Raw genomic sequence first — 18556 nt, 5'->3', positions numbered from 1 at the left:
TTGGAAACACCGACAGAATCGCCCATCTTGTCTCTCCTCTGACTCTCTGGTTCCAAAGCATCAGGAGCAGGGCTGTCATCACCCCAAACTATCTAGCCCATCCCCTTACATAGGAATCTGTCCTCGCCTTGGACGTGGAGCCCCTGATTGGTTGAAACTCATTAGGCCCTATGACGCCACGGGAGAGGCAGAGCTCAAGGAGTGGAAAGTTACCCAGCACGTGCGCACATGACTTGTTTACTGCTAAGTCCAGCCGGATGTCAGCACCATCTTGTAATGGAGAATGTGCAGGCAGCGCCCCACATCTCCCCCTATCTTTTATTCTTTAAGCAAAGTAGGACACCCATATTAGGAGGGTGGAGATAGAAGTCAAATCCTCATTAAGGTGTATAAAGACCATGTACAGGAGTAACCGCTAGACTTTTTGTAGCCCGTAGTACTCTTGACCTGTCACTCTGCCGTTTTTCTGAGGGAGGGACACTGGGGCAGGCAACCCTCATGCAAAATGACATACCTCCCAGAGATACCCCGAGACAAGGGGCTCTCAGTGCGAAGCTTTGCTCGGCATCCCTCATGGGCTGCTCAAACCAGACACTCTAATCCTGTGCAATGAACCGAAGTTCTAGGAGTGCAAGAGCTGTCTGGCTGGCGACCTACTGCTTAAGCATAGACAACCAGATATCGGCTGATGCTCTATGTTCTAGAGCGACAAGCACTTGGGCAATAACCACCTTGTCTCTTTTTGTTTGGGCCTTGAGCTTACAAACCAGCCAGAGAAGCAACGCAAGTCCACAGCAAAGGATTGCTTCAAAGAGTCCCACCCCCACCCAAGTTGATATTGGTGGTGAAAAACTTAGGGAAGACTGTAGCATCATGTTCCACTGGAATTGGTTTTGGAAACACCGGGTAGCACTCAACGTGTTAGACATTCTGGGATCCAAATCGGGCTTTTTTCTTCCTGTGGAAAAACACAAATAGCTCCCCTGGATCGTATTAAGATAGGATCTGGGCCTTTCCAATTATCAGTGAGGACATCTTTCCATTTCACTAGCTCTTTAGGTGGCACAGGCCATTGTCCTTGGTGCTTTGCAGCTGAATGGCCATGAGCATCCAAATTTAAAAAATTTAAGGTAAGAAGTATAGTAGAAATGGCCATTTTAGGCGTAGGGGGTATCTCTCCAATTCCCCCCTTTTGTTTGTTTAAATAAACCTTTAGGGTTCGATGAGCACGTTCAATGATGCCTTGACCCTGAGGATTATAAGGCAATCCTGTCAGGAGTGAAACTCCCATGTGATGGCAAAATTGCTTGAATTTTGCTGACATACAGGCAGGACCATTGTCTGTTTTTAACACTTTAGGAATGCCCCATGCACTCCACGCTTTAAGACAATGAGTAATAACATGAGAAGCCTTTTCTCCTGATAAAGGAGAAGCAAAAATAACTCTTGAACAAGTATCAATGGACACATGTAAAAGATACTGAGATAATGGTTTAGAATAATTTGCAGATTTAGTAAAATTTTTATACTGAATAGTGGTCACACATAATCCTGAGAACTTTTATTGGCAGCCCTGCTGGGCAACCTGCCACAATATATCCATCCATTTTTGAACCAGATTCATTATTTTTTCTTTCAGGATTGCTTTGGGGCATAATGTGTAACTGTGGCAAGAATTTACTTTGAAATATCAGGCAAAAAAGTCCCAAATGCTACCATTTTTGTGACACTTGCCTGCCTTTTTCTCATTTTCCAGTTGTGTTCATACAAATCTTATCCATTCAAACAGGTAGCGAGCACTTGGCAACACTTAGAATTTAATCGAGTCTGTGTATCTTGGAGCACTACACAGATACATCAAGTATCTCTCTAGAGTGATGGTTGTTAAAAGTTCCAAAGAGACATGTTTGCCCTGCAGTCTTAGATTGATCATTTTTCTGCCTGTTTATGTATGAAGTAGGCCAGTTTTCCAACATTTAGGAGTGTAACATGTAAAATAAATGGGTTTGTGTTCTTTAGCTTTTCTAGTTTCCGGGTCTCTTGGTAGAGAACTTATACAATTATCAAACATTAAGTAAATGTATTGGTAGATATTGTGAGACACCTGTAATAGAAGGAAGAGCAATGCAGATCTTTGTCCATTCAGGTATTTGTGGTGAATTCCAGGGAAGTCAAAGTTATGTAGTAATTCCATGTCAAAAAAATTTAATGTATTATTTTGTATATTATTTAGTATTTGAACCAGTTGTTATCTTTCAGTGAACATGTGACTCTCCTAAATTTCCACATTAAGAATAAATATAATGCATTAGAGTCTAATAAATTACTACTGAAAAGGCTTTTAAAATATAATAAAAAGATTTAAAAAGCTGTATAGTTAGTTAACCTCTGCAATTGCAAAGGCTAATGTATTAAATCTTATCTACTGTTAAACATAAACTCAATGGTACAGGTATTTATTATTGTAAGCACTTTTCACCTTTCATTGTTAAAAACATGACAAAGTAATTCAATATAATACCTTCCTCTATTTCAAAGTAGTCAATTAAATGTAGCATTAAACTATTTCTTCCTTTGGTCAACATCTGTTAAAAATCTGTGTTATATTAGTCTTCATTTACTTGTAATCTTTACATGTTACATATTATTATTAACATGTCTTATAATTTAACTCAAATAAAAAATTATAGTTTAAATCTATATTTTATAAATGTGGTGTTAAGATAACTACTGATCATAAAGTAAAATGTAGTTTTCTGAGTGAGTCTTTACAAATACATGCATTGACCAATTATTGGCATAAAAATTCTATTTAATGTAGGAACACACCTTTTTCCAAATTAAAAGTGAAAAAGCATATGTAAATAAAGAAGTTGAAAGAAACTTATGTATCACCTAGCATCCAAACTGAGGTGAAGGCAGTGAAGTGTGACAGAGCTGTCAAGTTCTCAGAAGAAAGAATGACCAACAATCGTAGTGTGTGCAGCATTTGAGATGTTCAGCAGCTCTGGACATTGTGAAGATTTAGGTGCTGCACAACACAGAATAGAAAATGAATAGATGATAATAGATCTGGAGAATCATTTATGCTAATTTGTCTTATAATATTACAAACAAATGTCTTACCATAAAATTGGAAATGTTCTTTTCTGTCTTATAGAACTGTTTCTACAATGTCAAATGTTATATAAACACACAGTTCTCCTCTTTATGCCTTCTGAATCACAGTTGTCTGCTCCATAATGTCAAATAATTAGAAAGATCATTTTTGAAAGTAAGTAGAATACTCTAGAAAATGAAAATATAAATATATACAAGACTGAACTTCCTGTTTGCTGTCAAGTTGTTATTTTTCTATGAGTAACATTACTGGGTAATGTCAAGAAGAAAGTGCAAGAGGTTTTCTGAAATGGGATGGGTACCCAACAGTTTTCTTTCCACAGTTTGTTGCAAGTGCGTTTTTGTAGAATGAGGCCGCAGTCTGAGTGAGTAAAGGTGTATCTTTGAAATGTTTGAATTATATCACTTGATACACTCTATAAAACCCGGGTCCTAACAATCAATATTTTTCTGATTTATCACTTTATCTGTTCTCCAATTAGAAGTCATTTTAAACATGGCTACTTCCTGCTAAGAATCAATCATCCTTTCATTGTTAGAATTAAAGGCATACTTGAACCAGATGTCACTCTAATGTAGGGTATATCTGTATTAAATTTGGATCCTATAGACCCAGGAGCTCTTTGGATGTAATCGCTTGCCAGAGCAGCTATGTTGCTAATTTAAAATTTTTCTCCACCATTCTGAAAACTGCTTTGTTTCTATTATTGACAGTATCCTTTGCCTTACAAAACTTTTAAGCTTCATGAGGTCATATTTATTAACTGTTGATATCAGTGCCTGGGCCATAGTGGTTCTAGCCAGGAAGTTGTCCCTTGTGTCAATACATTCAAGTGTATTCTGCCATTTTTCTCTTCTATCAGATTCAGTGTCTATGATTTTGTATTACGGCCTTTGGTTCACTTGGATTTGTTTTATGTAGACTTAACAGATATGTTCTATTTCCATTCTTCTACACGCAGACCTCCAGTTAGAGAGTTAGACAAACTCATTTGGTGAGGATGCTTTCTTTTTTATATTGTATAGTTTTGACTTCTTTGTCAAAACAAAAGTGTCCATAAATATTTGGGTTTACTTCTTAAACTTAGATTCAATTTTCTTAAGTGCCTGTTTCTATGCCAATACCATGTTGTTTAAATTACTACAGCTTTGAAGTACTTCCTAAAATCAGGATGGTGATACCTATGGGTATTCTTTTACTATATGAAATTGTTTACTTTATCAATTCTGTGATTTGTTATCTTTCTGTATGATGCTGAGCAATATTCTTTTACAGAATGTAACAACTTGCATTGGAAGTTTAATGGTACATATTGAACCCACTGACTCTTTTTGGTAAGATGGCTATGTTCACTCTGTTAATTCTCCTAATCCAGGAGCATGCGAGATCCTTCTTATGATATCATTTCCAATTTCTTTCTTAAAATATTCGAAGTTTTTGTCATACAGTCCTTTTACTTTTGTATTATTTGTGGTTATTTTGAAGGGTGTTTTTTTTTTTTCATTTCTTTCTTAGTCCACTTATCATCTTAATATATGAGGTCTACTGAATTTTTAAGTTAATTTTGTATCTAGTCACTCTGCTGAAGGTATTTATCAGCCGGATGCATTCCCTGGTAGAATTTTGAGAGTCACTTACTTTTACGATTAGATCATCTGTAAATGGCGATACATTAATGCTTTTCTTTATGATTTGTATCCCCTTTATCCTCTTTAGTTTTCTTCTTGATCGAGCTAGAACTTCAAGTACTATATCAAATAGATATGGGGACAGTGGAGAGACAGCCTTGTCTTATTCCTGATTTTAGAAGAATTGTTTTATGTCCCTATTTATTTTGATATTGCCTATAAGCTTGCTGTATGTTGCCTTTATTGTGTTTAATATTGCCTTTATTATGTTTAGGTATGTCCCTTGTATCCCTGATCTCTCTAGGATTTTTGATATGGAGGGTAGTTGGAATTTGTCAAAGGCATGTTCAATGTCTAATGAGATTGTCATGGTTTTGTTGTTGTTTCAGGTTGGTTGTATGGTGTACTACATTGACAGCTTTTTGAATTTTGTACCATCCCTGAATCTTTGGGATAAACCCTACTTGATTATGGTAAATGTTCCTTCTGATGTTTTTTTATTAAATCTGTGAGTATTTTATTAAGTATTTTTGCATCAGTTTTCTTAGGGAAATTGATTTATAATATTTTTCTTTGTGAGTCTTTCTGTGGTTTAGGTATGAGGGTGACTGTGCCTGATAAACTGAATTTGATAAAATTTGTAGGCAAATTTATAGACCTAGATAAACTAATTTTGAGTGACCTAATCCAGACCCAGGTTGACAGTCAAGGTATCTACTCACTTACAATGTACATTGGCTATGAAATAATAGATAACCATGTTATAAACCACAAACCCTGAGAAGCTAAGTGACAAGGACTGGTCAAGGATATATCCATGAATCCCTCTGGGAATAGGAATTAGAATAAATACTGCTGTTGGTTGAAGGTGACGATGGAACAGGATAGCTCATTTAAAGGGAGAATGGAGCGAGATAGTACTGAAAAAGATAACTAAAATTAGGTAACTCTTTCAGAGATGAGCTAGAAACCTAGTGCAATAGAAACTCCCAAGAATGTAAGTAGGTGAAACTAGCTAATATTTTAGTTTTGTGGGATACATAGCCTGAACTGCCCATCTCCTATATTCAGGAAAGGCATTCATTGGAGGGATTTGAACATCAACCCAGCCACAAAAAGTTTGACCTATATTTTGTCCTGCTTACAAGACATCTGTGGGTAAAAGTGGTACAGAAATCATTGCAGGAATGGCCAACCAGTGACTGTTTCAGTTTGAGACTCATTCCGGGAGAGGGAGAGAACCCTTAACACTAACTGTTGCTTTAGCACCCGGAGGCTGGATAGCCCAGAGACTTAGGATGGAATCAAACAGACATGCAAAAAAAAAAAAAAAAAAAAAAAAAAAAAAGTCAATGAAATAATTCCTAATGACATTCTACTGTACTCATTGATTGGAGACTAGGCAAATAGTCATCACAGAAGTATTCACAAATAGTCGTTCAGCAGCTGATGAAAACTGATGCAGAGAAGCACAGCAGCACATCAGGCAGAGCTTGGGGAATCCTGTAGAAGAGAGGAAGGAAAGGAGATTGCAGGAGCCAAAGGGTTCAATAATACTGCAAAGACACGCACAGAATAAACTTACTCAGGCTCATAACGGTTCACAGAGACCAGGGAGCCTGCGTGGATCTGACCCTGGTAGAGAAAGGAGGTGCCGGGCCTATTGCAACTTGATATGTCATGTTTAATTGATATTCCTGAGAGGCCTGCCCTTTTCTAAAGAGAAAAGAAGGAGTAGTTGATTTGGGTGGAGTAGGAAAGAAGGACTCTGAGGGGAGCACGGATGGGAAAGGAGGAAGGAATTTTGAGAAACTTCAATAAGAATACAATATATGAGAGAGGAATACATTTATAAAAACTTAATAAAAATTGTTTACTATATTTCTAAGGATTAAGGTTCTATTCACAGTATCTGGTTTTTGGCTCATTCTGGGTAATTTTGTACCCCTAGGCCTCTGTGGAAAAATATGATAACAATATCTTTTAGAGAAATAAAAAGGAACTATTCTTGTTCCTTTGCATTTGTAGTTTTTCGCCATTATAATTCCTTTATAGAAATTTGCTCCTAATAAACTATATCTCAATAAGTTATAAATTATAAAACAAAAATTAAAAAATATAAAATTATGTAAAATAAAAATAAAATAAATAAATTCAATAAATACTTCCATAATTTCATTTAAAAGCATGTTAATAAAATTAAATTTATTTTTATCCTAAGTCTATAGAACTTAAAATGTAAAATTTTTATTTTTGATGCATATAATTAAATAAAGTTAGAATTTATTTTTGGCAAGAAATAATAGCATAATTAGTTAAAATAGAATTACAGTTAAGTAATGTGATTAAGAATGTATCTCATTACAAGTTGTGGTAGGCTTTAAGTTCAAATGTTAGGGAACTGCCAACTAGGACAGTCCTTTGTGTCAACCTTATATTAATTCCTATAGACAGAGTCTCACATTTTAGGTGAAATTATGTAGTATTTTGGTGATGCCAATTAATACATTGACTACTTCTAATTCAGGAAAGAGAAAGATAAAAATGCTGTTTTTCAACGTGGTTTCAAATATTGATCAGCTTAGCATGCTTTTAGACTCACCTATAGATTTCTTCAAAAGAAAGAAAGGGAAATCTGATTTGCAAAAGCATCTATATCATTGATTAGACTTATTTTCTTTCTTAATAGGAGCATCAATCTTTCAAATTAAACTTTGCACAATCGTTTAAGTTAAACAGCTTGTATTCCTGAACAATAAGTTTGAAATGTGATTATTGAAATGAAAAGATATATCCATTCATGATAAAAAAATTAATCTCTTCAAACGGGGCACCAATGTTATTAAAGATGACATCCTGGGTTTTGGCACCAATGTTAGAAAAAAAAGATGAAGAGAGTGGAGGGGGTCAATATCTCCCATGGAGGTGTGGTAAGGCCTGGAGGTTAGGGGGAAGCCTCTGGAGGATCCATGTTGGGAACCCCTTCCCCTTAAGGGACCAGCCACACAATGATATAGTGCAGAATAAAGTTTATTCAGGTCATGGATGAGGTGAGAGGGTAGTAGAGGTAGAGAGAGAGAGAGAGGGAGAGAGAGAGAGAGAGAGAGAGAGAGAGAGAGAATAGAGAAGTAGAGGAGTGGAGGAGTGGAGGAGTGGAGGCCAGCCATGAGCACATGGAGAGACAGGAAAAGGGAAGCAGAAGAAAAGAGGTAAGAGTGTAAGGGCAAGAACAAGAGAGGGGGGGAGGGCAAGCAGCCCACTTTATAGTGTCAGGTCACTGGAGCTGAGGATACTAAACTATTGCCAGGTAACTGAAGGGTGGGGTTTACAGAGTTCCAACAATTATATATACTATACTATAAAGAATTGAAATGCAGCTCCAGTTTATAGTGCACAAATACTAAGAATATGTGATTAGATATCCTCAGATCTAAACATGTTGGTTATTTCTTTGTGATTATCTAAATACACTAATTATGCTTGAATTTGAATATTCTTGATTTAGAATATTCACTACACAATGTGACATATAATGAGAAGCATCTTGAAATTTCCAAGGTCAAGAAGACTCTATTTTCTATATATAGAATTGACATATGGCCATCACATTTTATACATGTAACTCCTGGGACATTACTAAGAGCCTGGAGAAATGATGAGTAAGCCACAATAATGACATGACCTTTCAACTTTAGTGTATGATGACTGCATGCCTGTTAAAGCTGAATGTAATCCACAATTGATGTACTCAAGAGGGCTAGGACTGCCCAGCAGTGGAAGAAATGTTCAGGTTAGGGTCTTATTCTTTCTCCCAGCTCCATAATCACAGAGATAAGACTCAGACTTTAAAACTATTTATAAATACCTTGACCATACAGCTAGGCTCTTTACTAAATAGTTCATAAGTCAAACTAATCCATTTATTCTGATCTACATTATTCCATAGGGTTAGGTACCTGTGCTCAAGGACCGAGTGTTCATCTCATTCTATTTCCTGAACAAACCTTCAACCCCCTGTACCATCCCAGAAACATTTCTGGCTCCTAGATTGTCTGAGACCAGCTCAGTCAAACAGCAATTTCCCCAGGGCAGGAGCGAGGATTGAAAGAAAAAAAAAAAAAGACAGTCAAAATTGTAACATGACTTCAGCCAGTCTTGAGCCTGAAGTGAAGCCGTCTTTATTCAGTCCACTTTTGAACTACTTTAATTACATGCAGAAAGATAACATCAGTTCTGAGTCAAGGAATAAGCAAGTTAATAATCAAAAATATTGGAAACATGTTTCTGGAGGCCAGGCATGAAGATCAGGGACAAGAAGAAAAGAGTCTGCCACACCTACATCTGCTGAACCTACTCTGAGCTACAAGTGTAAGTGTCTTGCCTTCAGCTATAACTATAAGTGTTGTTCCCTGAGCTTCAAATGCAAATGCACTGCCCTGAGCTTCAATTCTAAGTGTTTTGCCCTGAGCTTCACATGTAAATGTTTGTAATCTGGGCCAGTTTACTGAGTATAGGACCAGAGTCAGATTCTTGCCTGGACCAGTCACCAACTGTCTAGTGGCAACAAAATGCTCTCCGCACTAGATGTCCTACCTTCTATTTTCTTCTTAAGACATACACTACCAACCAGGTTTATTATTATAAGTGCAATTTCCATACAGACATAAAGTCTACAAGGATGTATTATTTTTCAAATATTGTAAGATTGCATTAAAATCTACAGTTTATATTCATGTAAAGTCTACTCTACACACTAAACTGGTTCTTTGAAACTGGGTTAATCCCTGAAATTATCTACAGTATATGCTTCATTATGTGACCATAGGTGTATGAGTTCATTTCTGGGTATTTAATTCTATTCCATTGATCACCTACAATTTCTCTGAAAAAGAAACAAGGTGGCTCCATTCATTTCCTTATAAGCTGTATCATTCTAAATGTTAAAAATGTACATTTATTATTAATTTTTAAAGAATAAGTAATATGTTTACTTCCTATTACACTTCAATCTCTACTCACATTTACTTATTATACTTCAAGCTCTAGTCCTATTATTTGCATATACTAATTTTTAAAATTATTTTGTATTTTTGAAATAATATACTTACATAATATTTTTTTTCTCCATCCAGACTTTATTTCCTTTCTTCTTTTAAAATGTATGGCTGTTACAAATTTTATACACACACACACACACACACACACACACACACACACACACACACACACACATACACACATATATAAAATTTCTAAGTTTGTTCATTTTGTTTATCAATCTTGTTAATTTTTTCAAAGAACCAGTTCCTGGTTTTGTTAGTTCTTTGTATAGCTATTTTTCAATTTTACTGAATATTCTCTGTATTTAAACTTCAAATGTTATGCTACCCAATCCCCTCCCTCCTCCCCCTCAACTTGCTGCCATGAAGGTGCTCCCTTTCCCAGTCACACTCTCCACCTCATTGCCTTGGCTGGTTGATGATGTTGTTCTTGTGATGTTGCAAACCTTTCAGCTGTTTCAGTCCTTACTCAAGCTCTATCATTGGGATCCCCGTGTTCTGTCTGATGTTTAGCTGCAAGCATCCTCATCTGTATCCAAATGACTCTGGGAGAGCCTCTAAGGAGACATCCATATCTGCTTACTGCTAGTAAACACTTCTTGGCATCAGCAATAGTGCTTGGGTTTGGTGGCTGCATATTGGATGGTTCTCCAGGTGAGTCAGTCTCTGTAGATCTTTTCTTCAATCACTGTTCCACTGTTTGACCTTGTATTTCCTTCCCTGTTTTGTTATCCTTTCTAGGAAAGAATGAGGTATCCACATACTGATATTTCTTCTTTTGAGCTTCATAAGTTTGGTGTATGGTTTCTTGGTTATTCTGAGTTTATTTTTTGGAGCAGGGGGTGTAGTATCTGCATATAAGTGAGTACATACCATGAGTGCTCTTTTGTGACTGGGTTACATCACCCAGAATGATAGCTTCAAGTTTCATCCATTTGCCCAGGAAATTTATGAACTCATCGTTTTTATTAGCTGAGTAGTACTCCGTTGTGTATATGTACCAGAATTTCTGTATCCATTCCTCTCTAGAAGGACATTTGGGTTCCTTAGAGCTTCTGGCTATTATAAATATGGCTGCTAAGAACACTGTTGAGTAAGTGTCCTTGTTAGATGTTAGAGCTAATTTTGAATATATGCCCAGGAGTGGTATAGCTGGGTCCTCAGATACTATTATGTCCAAGTTTCTGAGGAACCACCACTGATTTCCAGAGTGGTTGTACCAGTTTACAATCCCACCAACAGTGGAGGACTGTTCCTCTTTTACCACATTTTCGCCAGCATCAGCTGTTACCTGAGTTTTTGATCTTAGCCATTCTGACTGGTATAAGGTGGAATCTTGGGGATTTTTTTATTTGCATTTCCCTGATGACTAGGGAGGTTGAGCATTTCTTTAGGTGCGTCTCAGCCATTTGATATCCCTCAGTTGAGAAATCTCTGTGTAGCTCTGTGCCCCATTTTTAATAGGATTATTTGATTTTCTAGAGTCAAACTTCTTGAGTTCTTTGTATTGGATATTAGCACTCTCTCAGATTTAGGATTGGTAAAGATCTTTTTCCAATCTCTTGCCTGCTGATTTGTCCTTTTAACAGCATCCTTTGCCTTACAGAAGCTATGCAATTTCATTAGGTCCCATTTTTCAGTTCTTGATCTTAGAGCATAAGCTATTGGTTTTCTGTTTAGAAATTTTCTCCTGTGACTATTTGTCCTAAACTCTTCCCCACTTTCTGTTTTATTAGTTTCTATGTACCTAGTTTTATGTGGAGCTCTTTGATCCACTTAGGTTTGAGCTTTGTACAAGGATATAAGAACGGGTCAAATTGTATTCTTCTGCATACTGACTGCCAGTTGAACCAACACCATTTGTTGAAGAGGGTGTCCATTTTCCATTGTATGTTTTTAGTTCTTTTGTCAAAGATCAAGTGACAATAAGTGTGTGGGTCATTTCTGGGTCTTTGATTCTATTCCATTTTTCTACCTGCCTGTCTCTGTAACGATATAAGGCAGTTTTTATCACAATTGTTTTGTAATACAAATTGAGGTCAGGGATGGTAATTCCCCTGGAAATTTTTTATTGTTGAGAATGGTTTTTGCTGTCCTGGGTTTTTTATTATTCCAAATGAATTTACAAATTTCTCTTTCCAACTCTATAAAAATTGAGTTTTAATTCTAATAGGGATTGTATTGAATTTGTTGATTGCCTTAAGCAAGTTGTAACAATTTTACAATGTTGATCCTTCCAATCCATTAACATAAGAGTTAATTTCATCTTCTGTGGTTTTTCTCAATTTTTTTTCAGAGACTTGAAGTTCTTGTGATACAGATCTTTCACTTGCTTGGTTAGTGTCTGAAGACCTAGTTATAGCACTCCTGGGCTTATGCCCACAAGTTGTTCCAATCTATAACACAGAGACATGCTCCACTATGTTCACAGCAGCCTTGTTTGTAATAGCCAGAAGCAGGAAGAACCTAGATGTCTTTCAACAGAGGAATGAATACAGAAAATATGTTACATTTACACAATGGAGTACTACTCAACTATTAATAACAATGACTTCATAAAAATTTTAAGCAAATAGATGGAACTATAAAACATCATCCTTAGTGAGGTAACCCAATCACAAAAGAACTCATGTGGTATATACTCAATGAGAAGGGGGTGCTAGCCCAAAAGCTCAGAATACTCAAGGAACAATTCACTGATCTTATGAAGTTCAAAAAGAAGGTAGACCAAATGTCGATGCTTCAGTCCTTCTTAGCAGGGGGAACAAAGTACTCATGGGATGAAATACAGGGACAAATACCAGCATACCTAGTCACTATTGCTGATGCCATGAAATGCTTACTGACAGGAGCCTGATATAAATACCTCTTTAGGGGCTTTGCCAGATCCATACTGATAAGATGATGATGCTTGCAGCTAAACATCTGCCTGAGAAAGAGGATGATAATGGAGAAGCTAGAGAAATGACTGAAGGAGCTAAAAGAGTTTGCAAAGCCATAGTAAGAACACCAATCCCAGCCACCAACCCTGCACCCCTAAAGCTCCCAGGACTAAGACATCAACCAATGATTATACATGAAGATACCCATAGCTCTTGTTGCAAATGTAACAGAGAGTGGCATTGTATGGCATAAATTGGAGGATAGGTCTTTGGTCCAGTGAAGTCTCTTTTTCCCAATATAGGGGAATACCAATGTGCTGAGGTAGGAATGGATATTTGGGAGTGGGAGTATATTCATGGAAGCAAGCAGAAAGTTGAAGGATAGATAAGAGTGAGTAAAAGAGAATATCATTTGAAATGTAAATACAGAGAATATCCACTAAAAATAAGTAACAATTTCCCTAATTACATATAATATAAATAAAACTCAAAATCCCTTTTTTTTCTCTTTCTTGAGATTAAGTACTGTTTTTTGAAATTAAGAAATATATATTATAAGTATAAACACTATTTTAAAGATTCATAAATTACATATAGTAATTCAATCTTTTAAATATCTAAATAAACTTTACTTGAAATAGCTATTAAGCAGTATAATGAATATTGAATTAAACTTTGATAATCCAAATCTATATTCTATGTATACAGCAAACTTTTAAAGGGTTAGGTCTCTCTATTACTCTACAAGAGTAGCATAGAATGTGTTTACATTAAGCACCTACAGAATGAACCAAACACACTGTTATTAATTTGTATCAGAAAGACAAACAAAAAAAGAAAAAATGTTTCTTGTTTCTGGTACTTTCTAATGCATACATGTAACCTCTCATTTAGAGTTGCTCAGGTTATATATTAGTTGTTATCTTCTATAGGACAAGGGGATTAATTTTGTCATGTGAAACATTTTGCTGAATTCAATTTTTAGATGGTATTTTAATTGTCAAGATAGAAACTACCTGCCGAGATGAAAGTGAACCAGTCAATTGTGAGAAAGGATAAGAAAAGCTCCTTTTCAGATTTAGCATGTGGCGTGTAATGACTTTTAGTTGACATATTAAAAGCTTATTTAATCTCCATGGGACATTTTTGACATTATAGTTCCCACTATGACATAATGCATGCCCATCTTTCCTACTGTTTATATTCTCCAAGAACAGCAAGACAAAATTGCTATTGATTATAACCAGAGAAAAAATTAGACCTGCAAAGATATAAAAAAATTATTACTAATGTTTTCTAAAAACCATTTGATTATACCATACCTAGTGGTCAAACGTGACAAATATACATGCAAATAGCATTATACAGACTGAGAAGGTTTTATTAATGTATATAAGGATTCATATGTATATAGACATGTATATATGTGCATAATAATAATGAACGAAGAGGCCATGACATTAAAAGAGAGCAAGTATAGATATATGGAAGAGAAGTGGGAAATAGATGTAATTATATTGCAAATTGTAAAAGCAAAAGAATTTATTAAATGTTTTATATTGAATAAATACTATTATAAATGAGGTTTGTTAACTAAATCAGAGAGCAGGTACACATAACAGCTCTAGATTGCTCACTACTGATTTTAGATTTGGGGTTCTTGAACTGAATTGTTGTTAAAAGCTGAAGTCTTTAAGCTGGTATAAATTATTTTCAGCATTTCATGTAACCATAAATACATGGAAGATTTATGATTTACAAATTCAGTACATCTCTGTAAGTGAAGTATAAATGTCTTCATGCAGATGAAGTAAATCACAGATGGACGACTCAGGAAGACAAGACGTGTGGGACAATCTAGACCAGTGCAGGTCCTTTGATGCTGTGAGTTCATATCTACAACAATCTTACTAATTTAGCGGGCCTTGTTTTATGGTGTCTTGAATCCCCTATGGTTCTTATACTCTTTCAGCCGAGTACTCTTCAGAGTTCCTTGAGCCCTGAGAAGAGGGATATTATGGAATCATCTTATTTCCTGTTGATTTAAAAAATCTCTTACTGTACATAATGTCTGACTGTGGGTCTCTGTATTTGTCCCCATTTGATTCAAGGGGAAACATTTCTGATGATAGTTAAGCAAATCACTGATCTGTTAACAGAGCAGAATGTCACTACGAGGCATTTTGTTTTGGATGTTTGTTGTTTATACTAATAGTATTTGAGTTTACTCTTGGTTCCTGGGGCATCTAGATCCAGGTTTCTGGTCATGTAAGCAGTGTGAGTATGGCTTCCATCTTGTCTAGGGAATGTTCAGTTAAATCATATATTAGCTGGTTACTCTCACAACATTTGTTCTGCCTTTGCACTAGGATATCATTCACAGGACAAAATTGTAGACCAAAGGGTCTGTAGCAGATGTATACATTTCTTTGGTAGAATGCAGAGTACCTTCTTGTACCCAAAGCACTAGTGTGTAATTCAACTTCTCCATCTTCAACCAGTTCTGTAGATGTTGTCTTCAGCAAGGCAGCCTTGCCATGTTTTTGGGAAGCAGTCTGTATTCTTGGCAGTATACTGTGTTGTTTGTGTATCTTTGGCCAACAGCTCTAATGCAACCCTCTGTTTCCTCCATTACTTGATGATTTCATTTAGATCACATAAAAATATTAATGAATTATTGTACTAGGCTTTCATAAAACCCCTCACATGGCCCTAAATTTTATTTGTCTTTTCTCTTATTCCTTTTTTTCTGTCCATCTTCCCTTCCTCTCTCCACTTGGCCCTCCTGTTCCTGTGCCCCTGAAGCACCAACCATCCATCTGGAACTGTCTGTTCTATTAGCTTTCTCAAGGAGATCTAACAACCCTCTCTCAGGCTCTCACTCTCTACCTAAGCTCTGTGGTTCTATTGTTTGTAGCTCAGCTATCATAGACTTAACAGCTAAGAGCCACATATATCTGAATATATACCATACTTGTCTATCTAGGTCTGGAATATCTCACTCAGGATGATTTTTTTTTTTTAAATTCTATACATGTACATGTACAATTTATTTGGTCATTATTTTAAAACCAAGGTAGCAGTATTTCATTGTGCAAATGTACCACATCTTCTATTTTTCTGTTGAGGAGCATCTAGATGGTTTCCAATTCCTAGCTTTTATGACTGGATCACCAATAAAGTTGGATAAGCAAGCCTTGCACTGGGGCAAAAATGTACTCTCTAAGCATAGACCACATGCATAGTAGTAAAAAGGCAACAAAAATGAACTTAATAAAAGCTTTCTGAAGTTCCTTGTCTCATAATATCTTGCAGGATTCTTTTAAATTTATTTTCTTCTTTCTTATTTTATTTATATATTTACAATGATATCTCTTTTCTTCTACTGGTCCTTTGTGTGTTTATTATGGTTTCCCCTTTTGTGTTTTCATGGGACTCATGAATGTGGGAATAAGTGGGTTTCTGCATCTATTCTATTTCTTAGACCTTTTGTTAGGCTTTTTACTTTCCTTTGTTTTCTCATATCTGAGTGTGTTAGTTATCTTATATTTTATTTCATTATTATCTTTTTTATCTTTTTGCTTTCTAATGAGAGACAGAATGTGGTAGATCCAGAATGAGGAGGAGGTAAGAAGGAACTGTCAGGAGCAAAGGGAGAGAAATCTGTAATTCAAATCTGTCAAGATACATCTTGAAAATAAGATTTATAATAATAATTGAAGATATATCAAGGTAATCAGGATTATATATATATATATATATATATATATATATATATGGAAAAATACATTTTCAATCAAAGAGGCAAAAAAGGCAACAGAGCTAGTGTCTTAAACTTACATGCAAATAAAAATAAATTATACAAAATAATGATGGAAAACTCAAGTGAACCAAATAGAATGAAAACCATCCTGATATTATCAAGATGAAGAGAAAAGAAACTTATTTTCTGGCTGGTGTGTTAAATTCTCTTAATAGTTGGGGTCAGTTTCCTAGTGAAATTAGAGAAGACAGTTACATGGTCATGACCCCGTACTGAGAGAATGACAAGGTCTGTCTGTCAGTTCTAGTACATGCTCTACTTCTTACTAGCTTGCACTGATTAAACAGTAATGCCTCTCTGAATATAGCGTTTCTCGTTCTTTTGATTAACCTATAACAAATTTTTCAAAGAACAAAAGGAAACATAAAAATAGAGTTTCAAACTTTGAAGAGATCATGATCTTATCTAGAGTGAATAAAAATCTAATAAATATGTAATTATAGTCTTTGAGAGATTAAGACATAAATTTAGCTACATTTATGTGTGAACAGTCAAAATAAGTACAAACTGTTATCTCAAATTTGTTGTTCTTCCTTTTTAAATTCTTTCATTAATTATCTCTAGTAAATAGTACCTATTAAATATGTGACATAAAATTTTACCTTAAATTGTTTAGTAGACATTTCTTGGAAACAAAGTATAAGAAAGTTGACAAATTATCAGTTTCCCAGTAGTACATAAATTCACATGCACATCAATAAAAGAAAAAAATTGTCATATAAGGATAGTTTCTCAAATGTTACAGTATAAATTTTCTAATAAATCGTCATGAACACTGAATAAAATTTTCCTGCCTTGCTTAACAAAATTGAGATAAGATTTAAAATTTGATGAATGTAATGCGTCTGCTTTTTCTATTGAGCCTTATGCTTGACTACCGATGACACACAAGGGTGACAGTGACAGCTCCAGTGGAGCAGAGCTGTGCCCTATCCCCATCTGAGGAAGCTTTTATTAAAGAAGAAGCCACTTATTATAAATCATCATTTTTATTCATGCACTCTTAGTAAGATTGGAAACTCATTCAGAGTGATATAGAACTCAGTGATTTTCTAAATTGAGATTAAACAATGAAAAGTTCTGATGATCAATTCAACCCCATTTGCTTGCACTCATCTTTGTCTTTTATTTTAAGCACTAAAGGCAGATTTATTAGGAGGTAGCTCTCTGGTAGGGTCACTAATCTCACAGGTGGAGGTCAGTGAAGTCATGCATCTGCACTAAAGCAAGAGGGTTTTATAGAGCTTAGGCAGGACTGATGGTATGCAAATTAGTATTGGGGACATTTCCATACATGGTCAAGAACTGAGCCCCTGGGCAGAGTACTCTTGGATGGGTTGCTGGAAACACCGAGGTGGGCAGTGCTGACATGTTAACGCCAAGTTTTCTCAGAGCAGACGGGAGTTTTCTCTGCTGACAGGGTTGGGGGAAGAAGGGTTTTCCAGCTTGAACAGGGGATGAGCCTGGGTTACAGCCTAACATCCTGACCTCTTTGGGTAAAAAGGTGCAGTTTTAGCTCTCTCGGTACTTCCTTCTGAGGAGGGGCGTCATGGGGTGATAAAGGCAGCAGTAGGCAAGGTCTTGATCATTGGGAGGTATGGGTATATGAGCATTTGGTTGACTGTTACTTGGGAAATTTTAATTCTGTCTAAATATTTGTCGATGAGTTCAGTGAAACCATGCCTGAGTCCTAGGTCTCATTGCTTTGAAGATGATCTCTCTGCGTAGATTGGGAGAAAACCCTATCATCTTTTTCTTATAGGATGATACTACCCAGACTCTTCCTAAGTTGAGATAAACTTGAACAGGTTAAGGGATGCTTTTTAAAAGTTCTCTTGAAATAATATTCTTCCTATCTATACATTAATGAACAACATAACACATTTCAGTTTTGAGCACATAAAAGTTCTTCATGACTAAAATGCATTGATTTTAAATACTGTACTATAATGATATATTCTGTCCTTTTTACATAAATTACTTACATATACAAACTGCTATATGATATCCCTGAAGATTAGTTTAACACTTAAGTAAATGAC

Source organism: Micromys minutus (genome assembly GCF_963924665.1).
Source record: "Micromys minutus genome assembly, chromosome: 19".
Lineage (NCBI taxonomy): Eukaryota > Metazoa > Chordata > Mammalia > Rodentia > Muridae > Micromys > Micromys minutus.
This window is presented reverse-complemented; position numbering follows the sequence as displayed.